General features: G+C 48.1%; 1 protein-coding gene across 3 annotated transcripts in view; it reads left to right on the forward strand.

The window, feature by feature from the left end:
- AFAP1 (actin filament associated protein 1) overlaps positions 1-22,784 on the forward strand; it is a 148,714-nt gene that overhangs the window by 33,055 nt on the left and 92,875 nt on the right. The window lies entirely within an intron of this gene.

Consider the following 22,784-nt stretch of genomic DNA (forward strand, 5'->3'; position numbering starts at 1 on the left):
ATCAAACCAGAGAGTTACAATTTCTCTTTTATATTCTCCGTCCAGAACGTCAGGCTCCTGGGTCAGGTACGGCTTGGAGCTGGTGAGGAGGTGCTGTGCGTGGCTGCGCGTTACACACCATTTTAGAATAACAGATGCAGCGGCGACCCTGCCCTCTAACAGTGGGCTTATTAATTTTGAATTTGAATGACGGGGGAGCAGATGGTGAGGTGGGTGTGGGTTTAGGCCTTTGGCCATCTATAGCTTTTACTTGCTCACATTGCACTGGGAGCTGAGGCTGGCTGCACCCCGGAGCCCTGGGGATGCTCCGCCCCCTCCCCCGCCAACAGCTGATCTCTGCCTCTTGTCCTCCTGGGTCCACAGGGGCTGCTCCTGAGCAGTCGGTAAGGTCAGGTTGCTGATTGTTTTGGACGCATCAGAGTTTATTTGCACCACCCAGATTCTGAAGCCGAGCTGTCGAAAGGTTGTCTTCTCTTCTGTCCTTCAAATCTGGGTGATGTTTTTGTTTAATTACAGAAGCAAACACAAGTCGTCTGAGTGAGAGGTGAACTCTGCTGCAGAAGCCCTGGGACTTTGTTTACACAGAAGCGTGACACTTCCAGCATAAATTGGGTTTTCCTAAATGATTACCCAGGCACGACCCTGCACACCGGAGACGATCATTTATTAAAGAGACCGCCTTCTGTTTTGTCTTAAGTTAAGAGTTTACTTCAGCATTTAGAAAAAAGAGTAACAGAGCTACACCATTCAGTTTGAAGGAGCTTTCACGTTCCCTGCCTCTCTCGAGGTTGGACAGCTCAGTCATCGAAGGGCCCCTCCTGCCTGCCCAGCTGTCCTGCCCGCCTTCCCTTCCCTCCTCCTTCCCCCTGCTCTCTCATCAGGGTGACGGCCCCGAGGCCGGCAGGACTGCAGCCCGAGGCGTGGTGTTGCTGCGGCTCCTGCTGACCCAGCAGAGGTCAGCTTTGCCACTGCCTGGGTGCGGTCCTCCTGTAGCCTAGGAATTGTATCATTCTGCAAAAAGGGAGACGAGGTGGTGGGAACAGGGGCCTCTTCATCCCTTGTGCTGGGAAAGCCGTGGAAAAGTCTGTGATACCTGAAACTGGGTGTCGGAAGGAAGTCAGGGATGAGCATGAGACCAGAGAATGTTCCAGTGTAACAGGGGCATCAGCTGCACTGCACGAGCCCCTCCTCCACCTCCCACGAGGCAGCCTCGGACAGATGGCTCCCTTTCACATCTCACTTGTGAATTTGCCTTGAAATCGTGTAACGTTACATGACTGTGTTCATGCTTATAGAGTAGGCCTCAGACTGCATTTAACACAGACGTTTACTCTTGCTACAAAGAAGACACTTCTGTCTGTGTATCAGCTGGGAGGTGAGTACTGAAATCTGGGCCAGTAGCTGGGATGGTGGAGCTAGATAGTACAGAGGTCACCGCATCCAGCCTCTCCGTCTGGATGAGTCAGAAAGAGGGCCAGAGACGCGAATTTGCCTTTGACCCTGATGCCCGCTCGGGGTAGCATTGGAACCAAGCTGTGTCTGGAGCTGTCGCTCTGCACTGCGATGCACGCTTCCTCTCATACCTGCATAATGTTATCCTGTCATTCAATTTTGTTCTGATGAGTTCGTGCATCCTTGCCATGTAATAGCAGGCCGGAGCTGGAGTGTGGCAGTGTGAACACAATTATGGAAGCTTGTACAGTTTTAAAAGTTGTGTTTACAGTTTCTTTTCTTTTTATTAAAAAAAAACCAACATTTATTTATTTATTTGGCTGTGTTAGTTGTAGTGCGTGGGCCCCCTGCCTTGGGAGTGCAAAGTCTTAGCCACTGGACCACCGGGGACGTCCTTGCCTACTGTTTCTTGCTGGTTGCCAAGCATTCTTTCAGAAGGGAGTTCTGTGTGGTATATTTATATTTCTTTTCAAAGGCAACTTTGGTTAGAACCTCCTCAGAGAGAGTGGGGGCGGGGTGGGGGCGGGTGGCCTTTGGTGACAGCTGCCCACCTCACGGGCAGACGTGAAGTCATCGTTCCCTGAGGGGGGACCTGCTTCCCCATCCTCATCGCGCCCTGCACTTGACTCAGTCTGTGTTGGTTTCCTAGCATCTGGCCGTTTCTGGCCGCGTCTGGGTCTCCTTCCTTCCTTATTTTAGCACACGCTTTTAGGGCCCGGAAAATGATGGTCAGTTAGCCCAGACATCCATGCAAAGGACAGTTTGCTGAGTAAACTGGACCGGAGGCATCTGTTCAGGGGTGTCAGCGCTTCGATTCTCTGATAGACAGGCTGGGAAGCATTTGGACATGTGGCCGTGTTCTTTCACGGTTCTTCCTCCTTGCAGCGTTCCAGATTTTTGGAGCGATCCTTGTAATTGTCAAAAATGTCATTCTCGAAGGTCTAAGAAGTCAGGATTTATTCAGTGTTAATTTGATATGGAGAGCTCATTCCTGGCCAAATGTGTCAGTTATCAGCTTTGTCTGTCTCCTGGCAGCCTTGTGGGAGGTGTTTGCTATGGCTCAGACGTAAGGGAAGTGCATGAGTTTGAAGACTATTTAAGCCATGAATAACTGAAACACAGCCAGGTACTTTTTGGCTGTGTCATTTACTAACCACTGTTAGGCTTCTTGATCAGGCCTGTTGAATTCTTGAGCCCTCCTCCACTCCTAAACACACACACACATGCATACATTTTTTTTTTAAAGAAGACCATAGCCCCTGTGGTGGCCACGGTCAGTCAGGCCCCTGTTTGCTGTCTCTGGTTTAGAAGCATCCCAAGCCCAGGGCTCCTTCTGTTTCTCTCTCCCTTCCCTGGCGTCACTGGTCAGCCTGCCTCTGCCCTGGGGATGGGGTGGGCGGAGAGGGGGATTCTGTCAGAGGCTGGAGCTTGCTAGGTGCATATTCGGTTTGTTAATGATGAGATTTACTCTGTGCTGGGAACTCACAGCACACAAGAGTGCTGAGTAGAGTGGGGCATGTTTCGACTTCTGTCCTTCTTGGGAGGGGGAGCTTGTGAACCCATCCTTGCCTACAACAAGAAAAACACGGCTTGCGTATCCGCATGTCTAATATTCCCTTCCTGCACGTTGACTGACAGCTGTTCTTGTCCTCGTTACTCTCTCAGCCACTGCTTTTTGAGTCGCATGCATGTTCCGGTCATGGTAGGTGCTCTGCAAGGCTGTAGGACCAACCAACTCTTGGGAGACGGTGGGTGCAGGGAACCAATACGTGTGCTGGTCGGAGCTTTGCGAGTGCTGTGCCGGGAATGCCGTCAGGTGCAAAGACAGCTCATAGGTCACCTCGAAGAGGTTCCGCATCTTATCAGCCTGTCTCTGTAGCTCTGCTCCCTCTGTAAGATGCTCATCACCTTGCTTAAAAATTCTCTGCTGTGTATCTCTCCTTTCCATTCAGTCGAGAACTGTCTAAGGATAGACTGTTGGCTGTGATTTTTTTTTTTTTTAATATTCCCACTGCCAAGCACAGTAGGATAAGAAAGTCAAGGGGTCATTAATGTTTCATGAAAAAACGGATGGGTTTAAGGGGGTTGTCCCCAGGTTGGCCAGGGGGAGACAGGATGAGTTCACAAAAGGAGAGACTGGATTTTGGTTTTTCTTTTTTACCTCTTTTATTTGAAATAAGTCAGACTTAACGGAAAAGTTGCAAAAACAGTGCAAAGAATTCTTGTCTGTGCATCACCCAGATTCCCCAGACTTTTTATGACGTTTGCTCCTTCTCTGTGTGTCTCTTTTTCCCTTAAACGTTTGAGAGTGGAAGAAAGTACAGGGGTGGGGAGCAGAGCTGGAAGAGACTGGGAGCCGTTCCGGGCGTGAGAAGGGGGTGCGTGGGCCTGGTTGGGGTTTCGTATCCTTAGGTCAGTTATTTATCCTTCCTGAGAGCTTTCTGTTTATGAAATGACAGTGTCGATCATGCAGATTACATTGTTATTAATGTTTCTGAATGATGTGTTTGGGAGAGCAGTTCCCATTAGGTTTATTGATGTTTCGCAGAACGTAGGAGGGAGACTAGACTCAGTTTCTCTGGAGAAGGAAGATCTGTGGTTTATTGAGAGCTTACTGTGTGCTGTGAATGCTCTGTACTGGAAAGTTACCTGTTATCTTTGTTGAATCCTTATAACTCCCTTTAAGGTGGCTGCTGCTGCTGCTAAGTCGCTTCAGTCGTGTCCGACTCTGTGCGACCCCATAGATGGCAGCCCACCAGGCTCTGCCATCCCTGAGATTCTCCAGGCAAGAACACTGGAGTGGGTTGCCATTTCCTTCTCCAATGCGTGAAAGTGAAAAGTGAAAGTGAAGTCGCTCAGTCGTGTCCAACTCTGTGCGACCCCATGGACTGCAGCCCACCAGGCTCCCCCGTCCCTGGGATTCTCCAGGCGAGAGCACTGGAGTGGGGATTACCCTTAAATTTTTTTTTAATACGGTGATGGTGGTGATAGTCAAAACTTTTCCGTACTGAGTTCTCCACATAAAGATATTAAAATCCCAGACCCGTTGACAGGGCTGTGCTCACGCTCATTTTCTGGAAGGAGCAGGTAATAGGATAGGCTATGACAGGATGTGGAGGGAGTGGGCATTATGGATGAGTGTGCCCCTGCGCTCAAGGCCACGTCCCACATGGCTGGCGGAGCATCATCCTGGTCTCTCCAGCACCAGGGGGTCTGAGCTCCCTTGCTGCCGGGAGGCCGCGTCGGCCTCATGTTCCTGTGGATCCCCGGTCGTGTGTTCTTTGGGCGCCGCATGCCAAAGCCCGAAAGCTCTTGGGAAGCCAGCCGCCGTCTTTAATTGGCTTCTGTTAACACACTGGCGTATGTCACGCAGGCCTGGGTGCCTGCGCCCTCCCCCATCCACGCCCCGCCGAGCTGGGGTCCACCTGCCGGGGAGCAGGGGCAGAGAGACCCGCCCTGCCTTCCCCCTGCAGGATGAGCCTCCTCCTCCTCCAGTGCCTGCTGTCAGGGGCCCTGGAGGCCTGTCCTCTTGGGCTGTCAGATGAGTCGGAGATGGAGGAAGGGGCTGGGGCCTCGCCGCTCACGCTGACACGTGATAGGAGCTCAGTGAGTTCAGAGGCCAGGTTTCCGGCTTCTCCGGCGGAGGCCTGTCACAGAGTGGGCAGTGAAGGAGGGGACCATGGACCGGGTTTCCGTCAGGAGTGGAGATGCTTTCGGAGGCTGGTGGATCCAGCCCAGGTCACATCCGCGTGCTCCCTGTGGCTCAGCGCTCATCGCAGGGAAGCAGCTGGCCTGCCGCAGTGGGTCGGGCCTCTCATCTCTAAGCGGCATCCCTGTTTTTCAGCTTTTACCCAGCTTGCCTTTGAAATACAGTTCTTTCTTTCCCACTGAATGTGTGCTTTACTGGCTGTAAATCCTGAAGTGCTGGCTTAGTCGCTAAGTTGTGTCTGACTCCCGTGACCCTGTGGACTGTAGCCTGCCAGGCTGCTCTGTCCAGGGAGTTCTCCAGGCAAGAATGCTGGAGTGGGCAGCCCTTCCCTTCTCCAGGGGAGCTTCCCCGACCCAAGGGATCGGACCCGGGTCTCCCGCAATGCAGGCAGATTCTTTACCAACTGAGCCACCAGGAAAGCCGAAAGTACTGGTACAGATAGAATTTTTAAAGTGACTGCACCGTAATTTTAAAAATGAGTTTCTTATTGTCCCTTTTATTGGGCCTGTCTCAGGTGAACTGAGCACTTCAGTTATGCTGGCCCTCTCTCAGGAGAAGCCCCCTAAAATGCAGCTCTTATGTCCCCGAGTTTACGCTGTTCTGGTTGCTTCTGCAATGTTGGGATTGTTTCCAGTGTCTTAGATTTCAGGTTTTCCTTTTCGGAGTTTGTTTCCCTGAATACCTAGATCAGAGGTGAAAAAAACTTTTCCTGTAAAGGGTCACATTGTAAATAATTTAGGCTTTAGGTCAGGGATGCAATCACTTTACCGTGCTGTCCTGGCGGGAGAGCAGCCTTGGCAACACGCGGATGAGCGGACGTGGCTGTGCCCTGGTGAACCCGTGTTTACAGAAAGAGGCTCCAGGCCGGGACTGTCAGTTTCCCTCCCCACTTAGATGGAGGAAGATAGAGATAAGCTCAGGCACAGAGTGAATCCTGGTACCGGGTCATCTTAGCGCTGGTTGAACCTAACCGTTTGGAGAACGTCAGTCAGATGCGAGCCCGTCTCGTGGGGCCTTACTGCCTAGCCGGTTTCCTCTCCTGCCTGCTCCGCTGGTGGTTTGAGTTCAGCTTCTCTTGGGGCTGCTGGTGCTCACTGAGGTTTTTGGGGAGGGTGAGTGAGGACCGGCGTTTCCGGTGTCCTTGGAAGGAGCATCGTCGCTCCCCAAGCCGACACTGCACAGGCCGGTCAGACTCAGTGTGGTTTAGGGCCTGGCTTCTCTTAAGTGGACCCTGTGGGCTGGGGGCTCTGTAGACGCTTAGGCCCCTTCCTTGCCTGTTGAATCAGTGTCTGCATTTTCTTTCTTTTTCTTTTTAGAGTTTTTTCCTTGATGTGGACCATTTTTAAAGTCTTTATTGAATTTGTTACAATATTTCTTCTGTTTTATGGTTTTTTTTTTTTGAGGGGGGCTGCGGTTTGGCCCTGAGGCATGTGGGATCTTAGTTCCCTGACCAGGGGTTGAACCCACACCCCCGGCACTGGAGGGCCAAGTCTTAACCACTGGACCACCAGGGGATTCCCAGAATCTGTGCTTTCATAAGACCACCCCGTGAGCTGTAGCCCGAGAGAGTCTGTGAGAAGCAGTAGTTTACAGTACTCCAGCCTGGAGGAGTACTTTAACCAGAAAGCAAGCATTAGAAATGATCCTTTTAGCTTCAGCGTTTTCATATTGAAAGCATGGTCAACTGTGGAGCTGTGAAGGCAGAACTGACGTCTTTTCCGACATCCTGTCGGTGTCACAGTCGAGTGTCACTTTCCTGAGTGGAAAGGGCTGTCCCAGCCCACTAGTGGCGTGCGAGAATTCTAGACCAGTTGAAAGTTTGAGACCCCAGCACTGCCCGCCGTGTGGCATGACCCTGCTGCTGCTGCTGAGTCGCTTCAGTCGTGTCCGACTCTGTGCGGCCCCATAGACGGCAGCCCACCAGGCTCCGCCGTCCCTGGGGTTCTCCAGGCAAGAACACTGGAGTGGGTTGCCATTTCCTTCTCCAATGCATGAAAGTGAAAAGTGAAAGTGAAGTCACTCAGTCGTGTCCGACTCTTTGCGACCCCATGGACTGCAGCCTACCAGGCTCCTCCGTCCCTGGGATTCTCCAGGCAAGAACACTGGAGTGGGTTGCCATTTCCTTCTCCAATGCATGAAAGTGAAAAGTGAAAGTGAAGTCGCTCAGTCGTGTCTGACTCTTCGCGACCCCATGGACTGCAGCCCACCAGGCTCCTCCGTCCACGGGATTTTCCAGGCAAGAGTACTGGAGTGGGGTGCCATTGCCTTCTCCAGTTTCCTTGACTGATGCAATTTCAGCACAGCTGGCCGGGGTCAAGGGAGAGGTTTATGATGCACTGTGGTTGCAGAGCTTTAGAAGGTCCGAGAAGAAAAGCCAGCATGCCATGGCATCACCATTTCCGTCTGTCACTGGGACAGTTCTGGGGATGAGTAGGCTGTTGAGCTTGCCCACTGGGAAGGTCTAAATTCTTAGAGGTTCTGTCAGCCTCCAAGAAGCCTCTGCCTCCGCTGTACCCACCAGATCCAAGGGTCTGTTTTCACATGACTTAATTAAGTCAGGCTTTTAAAATTCACATCAAATAGTGGCTGGAGAGATGCGGTTAATCTAGTGGGACGTGTGAAACAGTGGCGTGTAATGGGAAATAGCTCTCGTCTCCGTTGTGACAGACATGATGTCTTACAGCTGGCAGCATGTCCGGGTGACCCTGGGCCTCCCTACTCCGCCCCCCGTGGGGAGTGAGCGGCTTTCCCACCCTGGACTCTCGCTGCTTCCTCCTCCCCGGGGCCTGCCGTCCCCGTGGTCACTCTGGACACCTGCAGAGACTTAGGTGCTCCGACTGGGCAGCTCGTGGCCATAGCATGGGCTGGCAGGGAGGGCAGCCTTTCATTCTTCTTTGAGAGGCCTCCGTGTCTTTTGAGAAATGAAGTGTTCCTGCCTTAGCAGTAAACCAGGATGTCACAGCCCTCAGCGATTCTGGCCCTCTGATTGTGAATTTCGGGGTCCTAAGGGCGCTCGGGAAGGAGATGGATACCTGCCGTCGGGCTGTAGCTGCTCCTGCAGAGAGCACTGAGGAATGCAGGATGTGAAAATCACAGGACACTGGCCCAGACTGCTGAGACATGCACACGAAAGGAGTGACTTCAGTGAGCCCAGACTCTGGCGTCTTTCCACACACAGAAAAATGCTGAATTCCTTAACTTGGGATACCTGTTTTTTTTAAATTAGAATAATCTTTTGATGTCCAGACTACCTGCCCCTTGTTGCAAAACTTCTGTATAACCTGGCTCCCCCCTCACCTCCTCAGAGCAGTTCTCTTAGCATCACTTGAGAGATGCTGTCTCCCGGACTTGAAGTCCTAAAATTCCCACCGAATAAAACACATAACTCTCAACTTTTAGGTTGTGACTGGTAAGTCAGCACTCTCTGAGTGATGCTTCTCCATTTGGGGATGGTGCCAGGGCCCCTCTTGTGCCCAGTGGCCTGAATTGGCACCGTCCCCAAGGGCTTTAAGGCAGGGTGGCGTCACAGGAAGCAGACAGACGGAGGTGTGCCATCAGCTGTCCTCGAACCTGGGAGTCCCTGCTCCTCCCAAGGCTCCATCTGTGACCCCAGAGCTGGAGGGGAGAAGCACGTGTGGTGGAAGAATCCCACCAGGAGGGGGACAGGCGTGTCCGCGAAGGCTTCAGCCCCTCTCTGCTTCCGTGTGATGCTGACCACAGAAGGGATGCTGATAAAGGATGCAGGGGGCCGGGGACTGGCTCCTCCCCTTCGCCCCTGGACTGGTCTTTGCTTCCTCACTGGGGTCTTTGGGAACCGAGGGCAGCACGTGGCGTCCCCCCATGCCTGGTAGAGAGGGTCTGCGAACTCCTGTAGCCAGGCGTCTCCCTCTGACCTCGCCCGCTGAAGGGGCTCTGTCATCTCTGGGAGGAGCCAGAGCCGGTTGGGGTGCTCCTTCCTCCCAGGCGTGTGGGCTGAGCTCACGCACCTCACCAGTGACCTGCGGAGAAAGCCTGTGGCGGTTTCAACGAGGCCACGTCATCAGTTCAGTCTTCCTTTCCTTTCCCCTTTGTTTGTTCCTTCCTCTGATTAGAAGGAAAACTCGTTCAGGCATAAAGGTGCAGTACAGCTTGGTGGTGGTGAAGAGCGCTTGGCCCATCAGAGCTTTCTGAGTCTTTGCCTGGGACTGAGCCTTGGTTTCATCCTGCAAAAGCAGAGTTAGCGCTCCATATGCTAGACCAGTCCTGTGTTCTCACTCCTGTCTGTTGCTGTTGGGTGGCAGAATCTTTTCTTAAAACTCCATTTACCTGGATTTTCTTAAAATTCCCCATATCCAAGCATGATCAGATAAAATAGGCAGTGTCTTCTCTCTAATTTTACTTTGCCTTGACTAGTTATGGTTTTGCTTTTTTTTTTCCTCTGATTCTTAATTCTCCACTTCTAACTCTTCAGCCCAGAGTCCCAGGCTGTGAAGACAGAGGAACAGGTGCACCACCTGCTCAGACCAAGGCAGCCGCTGCTTTCTGTTACTGTGCATTAGTTTTGCTGGTTCTAGAATTTCCTAAAAATGGGATCATGCAAGTCTGCCTTTTTGTGTGTCTCGCTTTGTTCACTTAGGTCCGCCTTTTGGATGGGACCATGCAAGTCTTCCTCTGTGCCTAGCTCCGTTCTCTTAGGTCCTTCTTTGAGATTCATCTGAGTCATGCAATTGGGTAATCTGTTTCTGCTTTTGCTAAGAAATATTCCCTTGTATGAGTACGTTGTTATTTGTGACCCGTATGTTTATTGCTGGTTGTTGTTTGTTGTTAGCCACATGCTTCTCATTGGTTGTTTAGCTTGTGTGCAGTTATTGGTTAATATGAGCACAGCTGCTGTTTTTGTGTGGACATGGGCACTCATTTCTCCTGGGTGGATGCCTTCCAGGGGAATTCCTGGGTAAAATAGTAAATGTCTGTTCAGTTTTCTAAGAAGCTGCCAGCTATTCTGTGACATTGTACCACAGGGACTCCCTGCAGGGGAGCTACAGTTCTGCTGCCAAGGCTTGCTGTGAGCCGTGTTCTGAATTCTGGTCATTCTGGTAGACGTATGAGGGCATCTTGCTGTGATTTAAATTTGCATTAACCTGATGATTAATGAGCGTATATGCAGATGCATATGAAATAAATGATTTTAGTGAGGATTTATAATCCTGTCTCTCTGATCTGTCCAGACACAATACTACACGAGTTGGTTAGCATAGGTTGAACTGAGTCTTGACACTAGCTGACTTGTGGTCTCCAACACTGCTTTTTTCTCTCCAGTGTTTGGCTATTCTAATCTGTTTCATTTTCATGCATTTTACAGTCAGCCCTGCAATATAGGTTTTCTAAAAAAAAAAAAAAAAGAAGCTGCTGGGATTGTGTTGAGTCTGTAGATCAATTTGGGGCAGAACCTGTCAAACAGATGATTATAGTATCTCTCCTTTTGCTTAGATCTTCACCAAGGTTTCTCAGCAGCACCTCACAGTTGTCAGTTTGTAGGTCTCACACATGTTTTGTTGGGTTCATCCTTAAGTGTTTCATGTATTTTAATGCTATCGTGACTAGTACTGGTTTTTCTTTTTCTTTCAATTTTCAGTTGTCCCTTGCCAAGTGAGGAGTTTTCCCATTTTACAGAGAAGCTGGCAAATAAGTAGACAGGTGAGGGGCGTTCCCTCTCCACTGAATCGGGTTGGGGAAGGCTTTGCAGAGGAGGTGATGTTTGGCTGCACCTGCAGAAATCTCGGCTGGAGAAGATGCGTGGCAGGCAAGGGTGTTTCAGAAGGCAGCACTGCTGAGGGCGGGCAGGACCACAGGCAGCTCTGAAAATGAGAGGTGGCTGCATCAGGCCACACCGAAGCGGGAGGTGGGGGTGTGGCAGGTGATGAGCTTATAAGGACACTGGGGCCAGATTCACAGGGCAAGGTTAGAACTATTCGGTGAGCACTTGGGAGTCCTTGTGTGTTTATGAGCTTGGAAATGAGCTGTTTTTTTTTCATTTATGTATTAAAAGTTGTGGTAATATATATATATAACATGAAATGTACCATTCTAGCCATTTTGAAGTTTATGGTTCAGTGGTGTTAACTGCATTCACGTAGCTGGGCAGTCATCACCACCACCATCTCCAGGACTTTCCCATTTTCCTGAAACTGCATCCGTTGAACACTAACTTTCCATCCCCCTCCCCCAGCTCAGGGCAACCACCATCCTACTTACTGTCTCTAGGAGTCTGACTCCTCTGGGGGCCTCATCTGAGTGGAGTCCTAGGTGTTTGTGCTTTTGTGACTGGCTTATTAACTTAGCTTGGTACCCTCAAGATTCACCCCTGTTGTAACATGTGTCAGAAAGTCCTTCCTTTTTTTTTTTTTTTGAGGGCTGCATGGTGCATGGGTTTTAGTTCCCTGACTAGGGGTTGAACCTGTACCCCTTGCAGTGAGACTTGGAGTCTTAATGACTGGACCACGAGGGAAGTTCAGAAGTTCCTTCCTTTTAAAGGCTGATTCACAGTTCATTGTACAGATAGATCCCTTTTCGTTTATTCACTCATCCGTCAGTGGACACTTGTGTTCTTTCCACCTTTTGGCTGTTGTTAAAATGCAGAGGACCCCAGACAGCAGGGATTAGTAGCAAGAGACTTTGATCTAAAATTCTCAGTGGAAGCTTTCTTCATAGTACCCACCATAATTCCTGGCTGTTTTTATTTATTGGCGTACTGTTTTTCTCTCCAGCCTGAATGTTAAGATTGTGTTTGTTTTGCTTATCGTTGCATACTCTATAATTAGGTCCTCAAGTATTTTTGCGAGTTTTATTAGTAAATATTTTTAAAATTCTTATAATAAGAGCATTTTTTATAATCTTATAATCTTATGTAGAGCAAATTTAATAATGTGCATTTCTCTTAATCCATCCTTTTGCTGTCATTCTCCATCATCTCTTGATTGAGAACGCCTCTTCCTGCTCCAGCCTCTCACTTCGCTGTTTCATCCCTAGTGCCACTACTAGAACAGATCGCCTTTCCAAAGATGGAGTTCGATCAGTGGCACTTTTCCTGATGACTTGGGACTCTGTCTTTCATAGGACTGTGGTTCCATGAGTCGAGGTGTTTATATGCTGCCCTAGATTGTGATCCCGTGGCTGTCAGAGACTTGCCTTTGAAGACATCGAGTATAGTCGATGTATAGTCTTGTTTAACAACTTATTCCTGAATTAAATTGAACTGATGTAAGTGGAATGAAAATATACACTCTTGATATTGTATTTAAAACTCTTTTCAGCAACCAGCTTGGTTTTTGTCAAGTCTCACACCAACTTACGAATCAGGCTTCACGCATGAGGAAATCTGGTTCCTACAGTGTTGTCAGGGTACACACATTATCACAATTAATTAAAAAACACGTCCAGAGCTAGGGTTTGTCTTTTGCTTTCTTCGAAGCAATAGCAGGATATTTTTATTAGGGCTTGCATCATCCATTCCTGTATTAATCTGACCTTTAAGAATCACATAATTTCTGGAAAGAATGTCTCCTGTGGATTATTTATTTATTTATTTTTGTCCTATGGATTTTTATACTGATTCCTTAGGGGGCTTCTTGCCAGCTGTGTATAATCCAGAAGGGAAGAGTCTTAGGACTCAGAATATACATACACGCACCTCCTCCTTTAAAGACACAGACTTTGCTTTGGGATATTGATAAATCTTTTAAAGATTCAGAATCTGTGCTGAAACTGAGCCCTCGTTGTCCTGAGTCCAGTTCAGACACCGTGACGAGCAGAGTAGGGAACTTATTTATTGACTTTGTCTTTGCAGACTCAGATTAAACTAGTACCCTCGATTGGATGTCCCTGAACTCAGAGGCCTTCCTTTATTCACAGCAGCTTCTGGAATCTCCACTGTGGTTTTGCCAACCAGCCCAGGACTGTTATTATCCCCATGTTATAGACGAGGGCACCGGGAGTCCCAGAAGCTTAGCGGTCTGTGCTCAGAGTCATCTGGTCACTCAGACAGCGGTCAGCTGGAGTTTGAGGGAATTTTAGACGTAGTCTGCCCGGGGGAAACTTTCCAGCCAGACAGCATCTAAAGCGGAGCTGCTTTTCTGAGATTTCTCAGCTCAACCTTTGGGCAGCCCGTTTAGATGATCTGCAGAGGCTGTGGAAATATTTGGAAGAGTCTGCGTGAAGAGTCTCAACTGCAGCCCTATAAGGGAAAATATGCAAGTGCTCTGCCGAGCGCTGGCCCTCGGCTTCGGTGCCACCCGGTTTTGCCCCACCGAGTCTCCCCGCCTGACCTCCTGTGCTGTCACTGCAGGCTCAGCAGAGCGGACCCTGCCCAGGTGGGGACTGGGCTGTCTGCGAAAATGAGCTTGCCAGGGTCGCTCTTGTCCTGCTTTCGATGCGCTGCTCTACGACTACCCACAGGAGACGCAGTCGCTGACTGGGAGACAGCAGTCCATGGCGTTTTTCTCTGCAGCTTTCTCTTCAGAGCAGATCTTAGGGATTTTGTCTGTTATGGAGCTCTGGAGACGAGCGAGTGAATTAATCCAGCAAGCACGTACTGAGGGTCTCGCACTGTTCTAACTCCCACGTCAGGCCTGCGCTCAGCGTTCTAGGTCCAGAGAGAGGTCACACATGGTCCCCGACTTCAGCCTGCCTCGTGTTGGGTGGAGGGAGAGACGGGTTAACTGTGGTCTCAGCACAAGGTGGGAAGAGCTCGCAGTGCAGGCGGGCTGGGGTCTCCAAGGGCAGACAGGTAAGAGGTGGCTGGTAGAAGGGGTGTGTAGGGGGTGTGTGTTGGGAGAGGAGACAGGGACGCAGCGCAGCAGCGTGAGCCGAGGTCCAGGGCAAAAGCAAGCCTGGTTTATGTGGGAAGTGAGTCATTCAGAAGAGCTGTGGGCCGGGGGGTGGGGAGAGCTGAGTCTGGAAAAATAAGCAGGGGCTAGTTCAGATTCTGCTACAAGGTCAGGAGAAGTCCCTGAAAAGAAGAATGTAGGGGAGCGTTTTCCGAGGCGCCTTCGGTGTGGCCCAGTGGTCCTTAGCGGGAGGGGAGAGATGGGACTTTGTGAAACCAGCGCTCCAGGGTCCTGACCGTGGACCCAGCCCCTGGAGACAGTGCCCGTAAAGGGCAGGTGCACGGCTGGCCGGGAGTCCTCAGCTGCCCCTGCCCCCAGGAGTTTACGGGATGCGCCGTCTGGGTGAGTTCTGTGGAGGGCGGGTGGCGGAGATGAGGGCCCTGGTTCAGTCCTCACCCTGGGGGCTCAGACTTGCCTTTTCTTACAGGCTCGCCCGTCAGTCTTTTCTTCTACATCTGATTTTGAGTCATAGTTAGAAAACTTTTCCCACACCAAGGTTATAAAGGAATTCGCTTGCTATTTTTTTCTGGGACTTGAATGCGTTCATATTTAATAGTTAAAGATCGTAAAGTATCTTTAGCCTTTTTTTCTTATGTTTGATGTAAGTATTTAATTTTATCTTTTTTTTCCCCCAAATGGCTACTAGTTGTCCTGACACCAGTTTTTAAGAGGTCCGTTTTCCCCGTTGATTTGAGCCACTGTCTTTAGGCTGAGTGTCTATGTAGCCTATGATACACAGGCTATCCTATGGGCCTGTTCCTGGACCTTCTGTTCCATACTACTGATCTTATTGGGAATTTATGGATCAGTATAACACCATTTAAATGATAGCACCTTTCTGTTATGTTTTAATAGAGAATATGGCTGGCCCTTCTTCATTGTCTGAGATATCCCTTATTTTTCCCTATAAATCTTAGAATCGATTTGTCTAGTTTGAGACACACAACAAAACAACCTTTGTTATATGTATATTGGGCTTGCATTAAATTTACCTGATAACTTGGAATGAATTGACATCTTTCTGATGTTAAGTTTTCTGTCCAAAAGCGAGGGGTGCTTTCTGTTTGTTCAGGTTTATTCCTTTGTCTTTCAGAAGTGCTTTGAAATTTTCCTTATGTAAATTTTACATCATTTACAAAGGTGTTTTAAGTCACCTTTTTAAATGGAATTTTCTCTTCTGTTTATTGTTTGGTATAAAGTATTAATGTTGGTCTCTCAGTTGTGTCTGACTCTTTGCAACCCCATGAACTGTAGCCCGCCAAGCTCCTCTGTCCATGGGAGGATTCTCCAGGCAAGAATACTGGAGTGAGTTGCCATTCCCTTCTCCAGGAGATCTTCCCAACCCAGGGATCGAACCCAGGTCTCCTGCATTGCAGGCGGAATGCTATGCAAAAGCAATAGTTTTTGCATATCCTACTTTATTAACATTTTTGGTCACAGTTTTACATTTTATTGTGGATTCTCTTCCGTTTTTTAGGTATGCTTTCATATCAGCTGTGCACAGAGATAATTTTATTCTTTTCTTTTCCATTCTTAAGTTTCTGATTGCATTGACTAATACTTCCAATGCAGTGTTAAAAGTGGTAGAGAAAATGGGCTTCCCTGACTTGTTTGTGACCTTACTGGGAATGCCCAGTGTTTCTTCATTAAGGAAGATGTAATTTTTGTTATGTGTTGATATCTTAGTCTATTTGGGATGTTGGAACAAAATACCACAAACAGGGTGACTTACAGAAAACAGAAATGAGTTTCTCACAGTTCTGGAGGCTGGATAACCAAGGTCAGGGTGCCTGCCTGGTCCAATCCTGATGAAGGGCCTTGTCTGGGTTGCAAATGGCTGACTTTTCACTGTGACCTCACATGATAGAAGTGGCAGGAGCACTTTCTTGGGTCTCTTTTGTAAGGTCACTCATCCTGTTTGTGGCGACTCCAACCACGTGACCCAATGACCTCCCAAAGACTCCTAATACCATCACGTTGGGGGTTAGGTTTCAACAGAATTGGGAAGGGGGACACAAACATTCAGCCTATGACAGTGCATATATTTTACCAAACTAAGGCAGTATGTATCAATTCCCATTTTATTGACTTAAGTCAGGAATGGGTATTGAGTTTCCTTGAAGGCATTGTCATCCTCTGTGGGGAGAATCCTCTGATCTTCTCATTAGCTCTGTTAATATGTGAGTGATATCAGCAGGTCTTCTATTTTTTTTTTTTCATTTATTTTTATTAGTTGGAGGCTAATTACTTTACAATATTGTAGTGGTTTTTGTTATACATTGACATGAATCAGCCATGGATTTACATGTATTCCCCATCCCGATCCCCCCTCCCACCTCCCTCTCCACCTGATTCCTCTGGGTCTTCCCAGTGTACCAGGCCCGAGCACTTGTCTCATGCATCCAGCCTGGGCTGATGATCTGTTTCACCCTAGATAATATACATGTTTCGATGCTGTTCTCTCGAAACATCCCACCCTCGCCTTCTCCCACAGAGTCCAAAAGTCTGTTCTGTACATCTGTGTCTCTTTTTCTGTTTTGCATATAGGGTTATCATTAGCATCTTTCTAAATTCCATATATATGTGTTAGTACACTGTAATGGTCTTTATCTTTCTGGCTTACTTCTCTCTGTATAATGGGCTCCAGTTTCATCCATCTCATTAGAACTGATTCAAGTGAATTCTTTTTAATGGCTGTGTAATATTCCATGGTGTATATGTACCACAGCTTCCTCATCCATTCGTCTGCTGATGGGCATCTGGGTTGCCTCCATGTCCTGGTTGTTATAAACAGTGCTCAGCAGCTCTTCTAATGTGGAGCCATCCTTGCATTCCTGGAACGGATTTCTTCTGGTCATGTGTGCTATTAAGGTGTTGTGTTGATTTCTGTTTGCTAATATTTTATTTAGGAGTTTTGCACTGATATTTATAAGTAAGGTTGGCCTTTAGTTTTCTTTTTGGTGCTATCTCCATCAGGTTTAAGCATTGTTTTTGTACCAACTCATAAAAAAAGAAAGGGTTGGAAATTGTTTATCTATTTCCATCCTTTGGAAAAATGTATGTAGTAATCTTGGTAGTTAAGCTTTGGTACAATTCCCCTGTAAAACCATCTGGGTCTCGTGCTTTTTTGTGAGCCTAGTTCTTTGTTAACTTTCTTTGCTTCCTCTATGGAAATTGGCCTGTGTAAGCTTTCTGTAATGATTTGGTAAATTTTGTTCTGTTCTGTGAAATTGTCTATTTCACTTAGTTTCAGATGTATTTGCATATGTACATAGTAGTCTTTCAAGACTTTCCTTATATTGTGTGTAGGTATTTAAGGGCTTCCTAGTTTCAGAAGATAGGAAGCTGTGGGTTGTGTCCTCTTGCTGTGTGCATGGATCCCAAGGCTTAAAGTGAAGTTCTAATAACATGAGCTTATGCTGTGATAACAGTAACAGCTACCATTTGTGAAATGCCTGCCTCTGTGTGGATGTCAGTTCATTTTGTCCTCATTACAATCCTGGGATACATAATAATCATCTCATTTTAAGGATGACATAATTTGGGGGAGTTACTCATTTTTCAAAAACAGAAATAGACTCACAGACATAGAAAGCAAACCTATGGTTACCAAAGGGGAACAGGAGGGAGGAAGGGTAAAGCAGCAGTTTGGGATTACAATGTGCACACTGCTATATATAAAATAGGTCACTAATAAGGACCTGCCATGTAGCACAGGGAACTATATGCAATATCCCATAATAAACCATAATGGAAAGTAATCCAGAAAAGGACACACGTACATATAAAACTGAGTCAGTCTGCTGAGACTAACAGCATTGTGAATCAACATTTCAATAAAATCTTTCTGTTTGTTTGTTTAAATGGCCATTGCCGCTCAGTGGGCCAGGGTTGTCTCAGAAGGTCACCCATGGCATGATTATCGTGAAACAGTCGGAGCAGGGCCTTTGTAGTCAGAGCTGCGTTCAGACTTGTCCTGCTCCCTTCCAGCTGGGTGGCTGTTAGCATATTGTTACCTGGAGGGGCTCAGACACTTATTCGCTTCATAGCCTTAGGCAACCTCTGAGCCTCGGTTTCTTCACCTGTAAGATGGGGTGAGACCAGTTTCCGCCTCCTGGGGTTGTTGGGAGCCTGCATGAAGTCATACGTGTAAAGGGGCTAGAATAGAGTCCCAGGCCTGTGATGGCCGTGTCGGGGAGCAGGTGGGCCCTGGCCCCTGGTCCCTCTGTCTGTGGGGCCGAGTGAGTCCTCACGGCATCATTGTGAGAATGAAGTGTCCCGCGGAGACGCCGAGCACAGTGCCTTTCACGCGACAGGTTCTCAGAGACGCTCCTTCTCCCACCTGTCAGGCGTCTGCCCCGCAGCAGTTCTCGCGTGCCTTCTTCGTGGCTTCTACTGCTAGGCTGCTGCAGGTGCTCGGGGTTAAGCAGAACATAAAGCCTGCTCTTACCCAGCTGACTAGCTATTTTGAGGGAAAAAAACAAGTCCTAAGGTCAGTCAGCGCCTGGTTATCAGCACAGCTGGTAAGAGAGGAAAGAATTTAGTGACTTGGGAGGGAGTGAGTTGGAAGGAGCTTGCTGGGGATGTTAAGTTAGAGAAGGCTAGGGGAGAGGGTGTTTGAAGGGCCTGTTAAGGATAAATGGGGTTTGTTCAGTCCGTGGGATATCCTAGATATGTGGAACTTTTCTAATGGTTTCTAGTCTGATCTGGGAATGTTTTGCATTCTGAGGTGCGAAAAAGAGCTTTGCTTTGAGACTCTTTTGGGTGCAGTTTCAGGTGAAAAGAAAACCACACAGTAGCTTAGTAAACAATGAAATGAAGATTTATGACAAGGATGCACGTATCTTAGGCAATTCAGGTGCAGCCCAGGCTCACTGGTAACTGAAAAAATTCCAAGACGGTCTCAGGAATCCATCCTGCACCCTGTCTGCCTGGCGCGTCCTCTCTCTTGCCTCTGAGTATCTGCATGTCCTCTCGAGGGTGTAACTTCATGCTTTCTTCCTCTGTCAATGACTTTCACTCCCCGGCACGTAGGTGCCTAAGCATGGCAGCTCCGTAGCTCCTGAGTTCACACGTCTTCAGTTCCAGAGATCGCAGCTGGCTAAGAGTTCGGGTCCCGGGCGACATGTACAGAGGGAAGGCTGACCAGCCTGAGCTAGGGCGGTCCAGCTCTTATGACCTGGGAGTGGGGTTGGGGGCTGGCCTGCCGGGCCCGGGGTGTAGATGCCGCTGTTCAGAGTCTAGCTTGTAGTTGAGGACGCTGTTCTCTGCAGGGCATGGACTGGGCAGGATCCCAGTGGTGATTCCAGGAAACCCCCAACCCTGCAGTGGATCCCCGAGGAGAGCTCTGTGAAGGCAGCACAGGGAGATGGGTTAGGGCATGTGCTGTCTTTAGTCCTCTTCAGATATTTTGATGCTGCTAGACGAAACCCCAGGGAAGAATTGCAGGATAAATATGACCTGGCAAATGTGAGAGAGGCATTTTTGATAAAGGAGTATACAGATAGTGATGAAGAGTGGGTCCTGCAAGCGTAACAGACCCATAAACATTTTTAACGTTTTTTACTTATAGCTATTGGCAGTCCTTCAATTTCTGGGCAAGGTTGATTTTGTTTGTATTGTGGTAAAATAAACAGATACTTTGCCTACCTAATGTGAAGAGCTGACTCAACGGAAAAGACCCTAATGCTGGGAAAGATTGAGGGCAGGAGGAGAAGGGGATGACAGAGGATGAGATGGTTGGATGGCATCACCAACTCAATGGACATGAGTTTGAGCACTAACTCCAGGAGACAGTGGAAGGACAGGGAAGCCTGGCGTGCTGCAGTCCATGGGGTCACAAAGAGCTGGACATGACTTAGTGACTGAACAACACATGTAGCATAAATTTTCCCATTTTAAGCCTTTTTGGGTATATAATTAAGTGTCATTACATGCGTTCACAATTGTGCAAGCGTGAGCACCATCCGTCACCAGCACTTTCGTCTTGCCCAGCTGCAGCTCTGTGCCCATCAGCACTGACTCTCCCTCCCCGTCCCCCAGCGCCTGGCACCCACCACCGTGCTGCTTTCCCAGCGGCTCGGTGGAAAGGAATCCGCCTGCAGTGCAGGAGATGCAGGAGGTGTGGGTTCGATCCCTGGGTCAGGAAGATCCCCTGGAGGAGGGCATGGCAGCCCACTCCAGTGTTCTTGCCTGGGAAATCCCATGGACAGAGGAGCCTGGCGGGCTACAGTCCACGGGGGTCGCAAAGAGTCAGACACGACTTAGCAACTAAACAACAACAACATGAGTTTGACGGCTCTGGGGACCTCACACAAGTGGGATCATGCAGCACTTGCCCTTTCGCGAATGGCTCATCTCACTTGGCACAATGTCCTCAGAGCTCACTCATGGTGTAGCATGTGTCAGACCTTCCTTTATTTTTCAGGCTGAATCATTTTCATTGTAAGAATGGACCACAATTTATTTATCCACTCACCCACTGAAGGATGTTTGGGTTGTTTCCACATATTTGGCTATCATGATTAATACTAGCAGCCCTTCGTTTCTGAGGTATAGATGAGATTGTTTTCTACTTAGAATCATCAGGAAATTGTCTTCCTGATGGAAAAGACCATAAAGACTAGCTTCCTCCGTCCTCTTCATTTCATGGAGGGGAAATCAGGAAAAGTGAGCCACCTAGGACACACCTTTGCTCTGAACTCATTTGCCATTTCCCTGCCCACTTATCTAAAATTGTGGGAACTTTAGTAGTTATAAAAAGAGTGGCCTCAGTTGGGATCTTTTTTTCTGGAGGGTGTTGTAGACCTCAGTAGATTTGGGAAGAATCCTATTGACAAGTGGTACTTGAACTTTTTTGCTTAGGACTTTTTGGTTTCAAAATATATGTCGAGAATCCAGAAGAACTTTTTATTGGTGTGGTTATATCTGTGGATATTTATCATGTTAGAATTTAAGTCTGGAAGCTTTTTGAGATATTTATTAATATATTTATGCAAAGTAACTGCATTTACTGAAGTGCTAGAGTGTGCGAGAGAGTGGCATTGTTTATGTTTCTGCAGGAATCTTCAGTATCTGGCTTAATAGAAGGAAGCTGGTTTCTTGTGTCTGTTTTTGCATTTTGATTGTTATGAACCATTGTTTTGGTGGAAGTACATAAAGATAGTCTGGCCTCACACAGATATGTACTCGGAAAACAGCAGAATATTTTAGTGCCTTTCCATAAAATTGTGGATATTCTTTGACCCTACATTGAAACTCAGCAAGTGGTAGTTTCTTAATGGTTAGTGGCAATGTGGTCTCTGACGCTGTGTCAGAGAGCACCTACTCTCGGTTATTGCTGTTCAGTCGTTAAGTCATGTCCGACCTCTTGAGACCCCGTAGACTGCAGCCCACCAGCCTTCCCTGTTCTTCACCATCTCCCTGAGTTTGCTCAGACTGATGTCCATTGAGTCGGTGATGTTTTCTCTGTTACATGACGATGTTTTCAGCTTATTCTGCACATTACTTGGATCTTTACCGACATGTGATTTTATGACATCATGGTTTCCTAAGTTGTGTAGATCTTCCGAATGTGGATACACTGCATTATACACCAGGAGATCACATTCCTCGGCGTCATTCCCAACCTCACTGGAAAAGTCTCTGTTGAGAGGCCATCATGCTCCTAGTGGTGGATGCATGTGTTTGAAATTCTTATTTTCACCTGGAAGTGCAAATTGTATCCTTGGCAACAAATGCTGTCGTTGTTTACCTGGACGTGATGAGGTTTGTTCATTTTTGAGGAAATGTTGGTCACATTCTCAGGTCTGGGTAATTGTGGTTCGTCTTTCATTTCTTCTTCTGCATGAAGACGGTGGCTCCCTGTAACTCATGGCTCAGACACTTGTCATGCGTTCTTCCTGCTTCACCACACAGCATGTTAAAAAGGTTTCCTCCAGAGCTGAGTCTAATAAAAGTAATGATTTTTACTGCTTCATCAAAGGTGCTGTTAAGTGAAAGTAGCATTCTATAAATTTTTTTGTTTATTTTTACCGCTAATGTGTAAGTGAAGAATATAGTGACCAAGAGTCCAGTTGGGTGTCACTGCTTTGATTTGCACTAAGATGCCGATAGCTTGACCTCCCTTTCATTTGCACCATTAGTGCAGAAAATAATGAATGATGACACAGTGTCGTGAAAATAGTTTGACCTCGTGGATGCCCTGAAAGAGCGTTGGTGTCTCTCAGAGGTGCACATCGTGGGGTGAAGCTTGCTGACGTCAGCCCTGTGGTCCTGTCCTGTGGGAGTCAGAGGGAGAATCTGCTTTAACCCTCGAAATGAAAGGCATGACGGAAGTCAGGACTTGAGCTGACATCGAGGTCCTCCCCGGCACCCTTGTTGTAACTATAAATGCGCTCAGCCTTCCTGGGGAGGGAGCAGCCCTGCAGAAGGACAGGGTTGGATGTTGAGTTTCTGAACCACGTCCTAGTGGTTATCTGAAAACTATTTGGCATTTTAAACTCCCATCTATCCTTCTGGACACTGAAATTTAATATCATGCAGTTAACACCAAATGATGGTGTCAGGCTCTTGAGTCGTGACTCCATCTTTGGCAGCGTGGCTTTGGAGCTCCTCCCAGCTGAATACCATCGCCTCAGAGCAGGGAGCGACTGAGGAGCACATCGGTCTAGAAGAAGATGCATGAGCCTCTGAGATGACCTGCTGTTCAGCTCACGTGCTTTTCATGTTGGAAAACCAGTCATCCATCAAGCTAAACC

Source organism: Odocoileus virginianus, unplaced genomic scaffold, assembly GCF_023699985.2.
Source record: "Odocoileus virginianus isolate 20LAN1187 ecotype Illinois unplaced genomic scaffold, Ovbor_1.2 Unplaced_Scaffold_5, whole genome shotgun sequence".
NCBI lineage: Eukaryota > Metazoa > Chordata > Mammalia > Artiodactyla > Cervidae > Odocoileus > Odocoileus virginianus.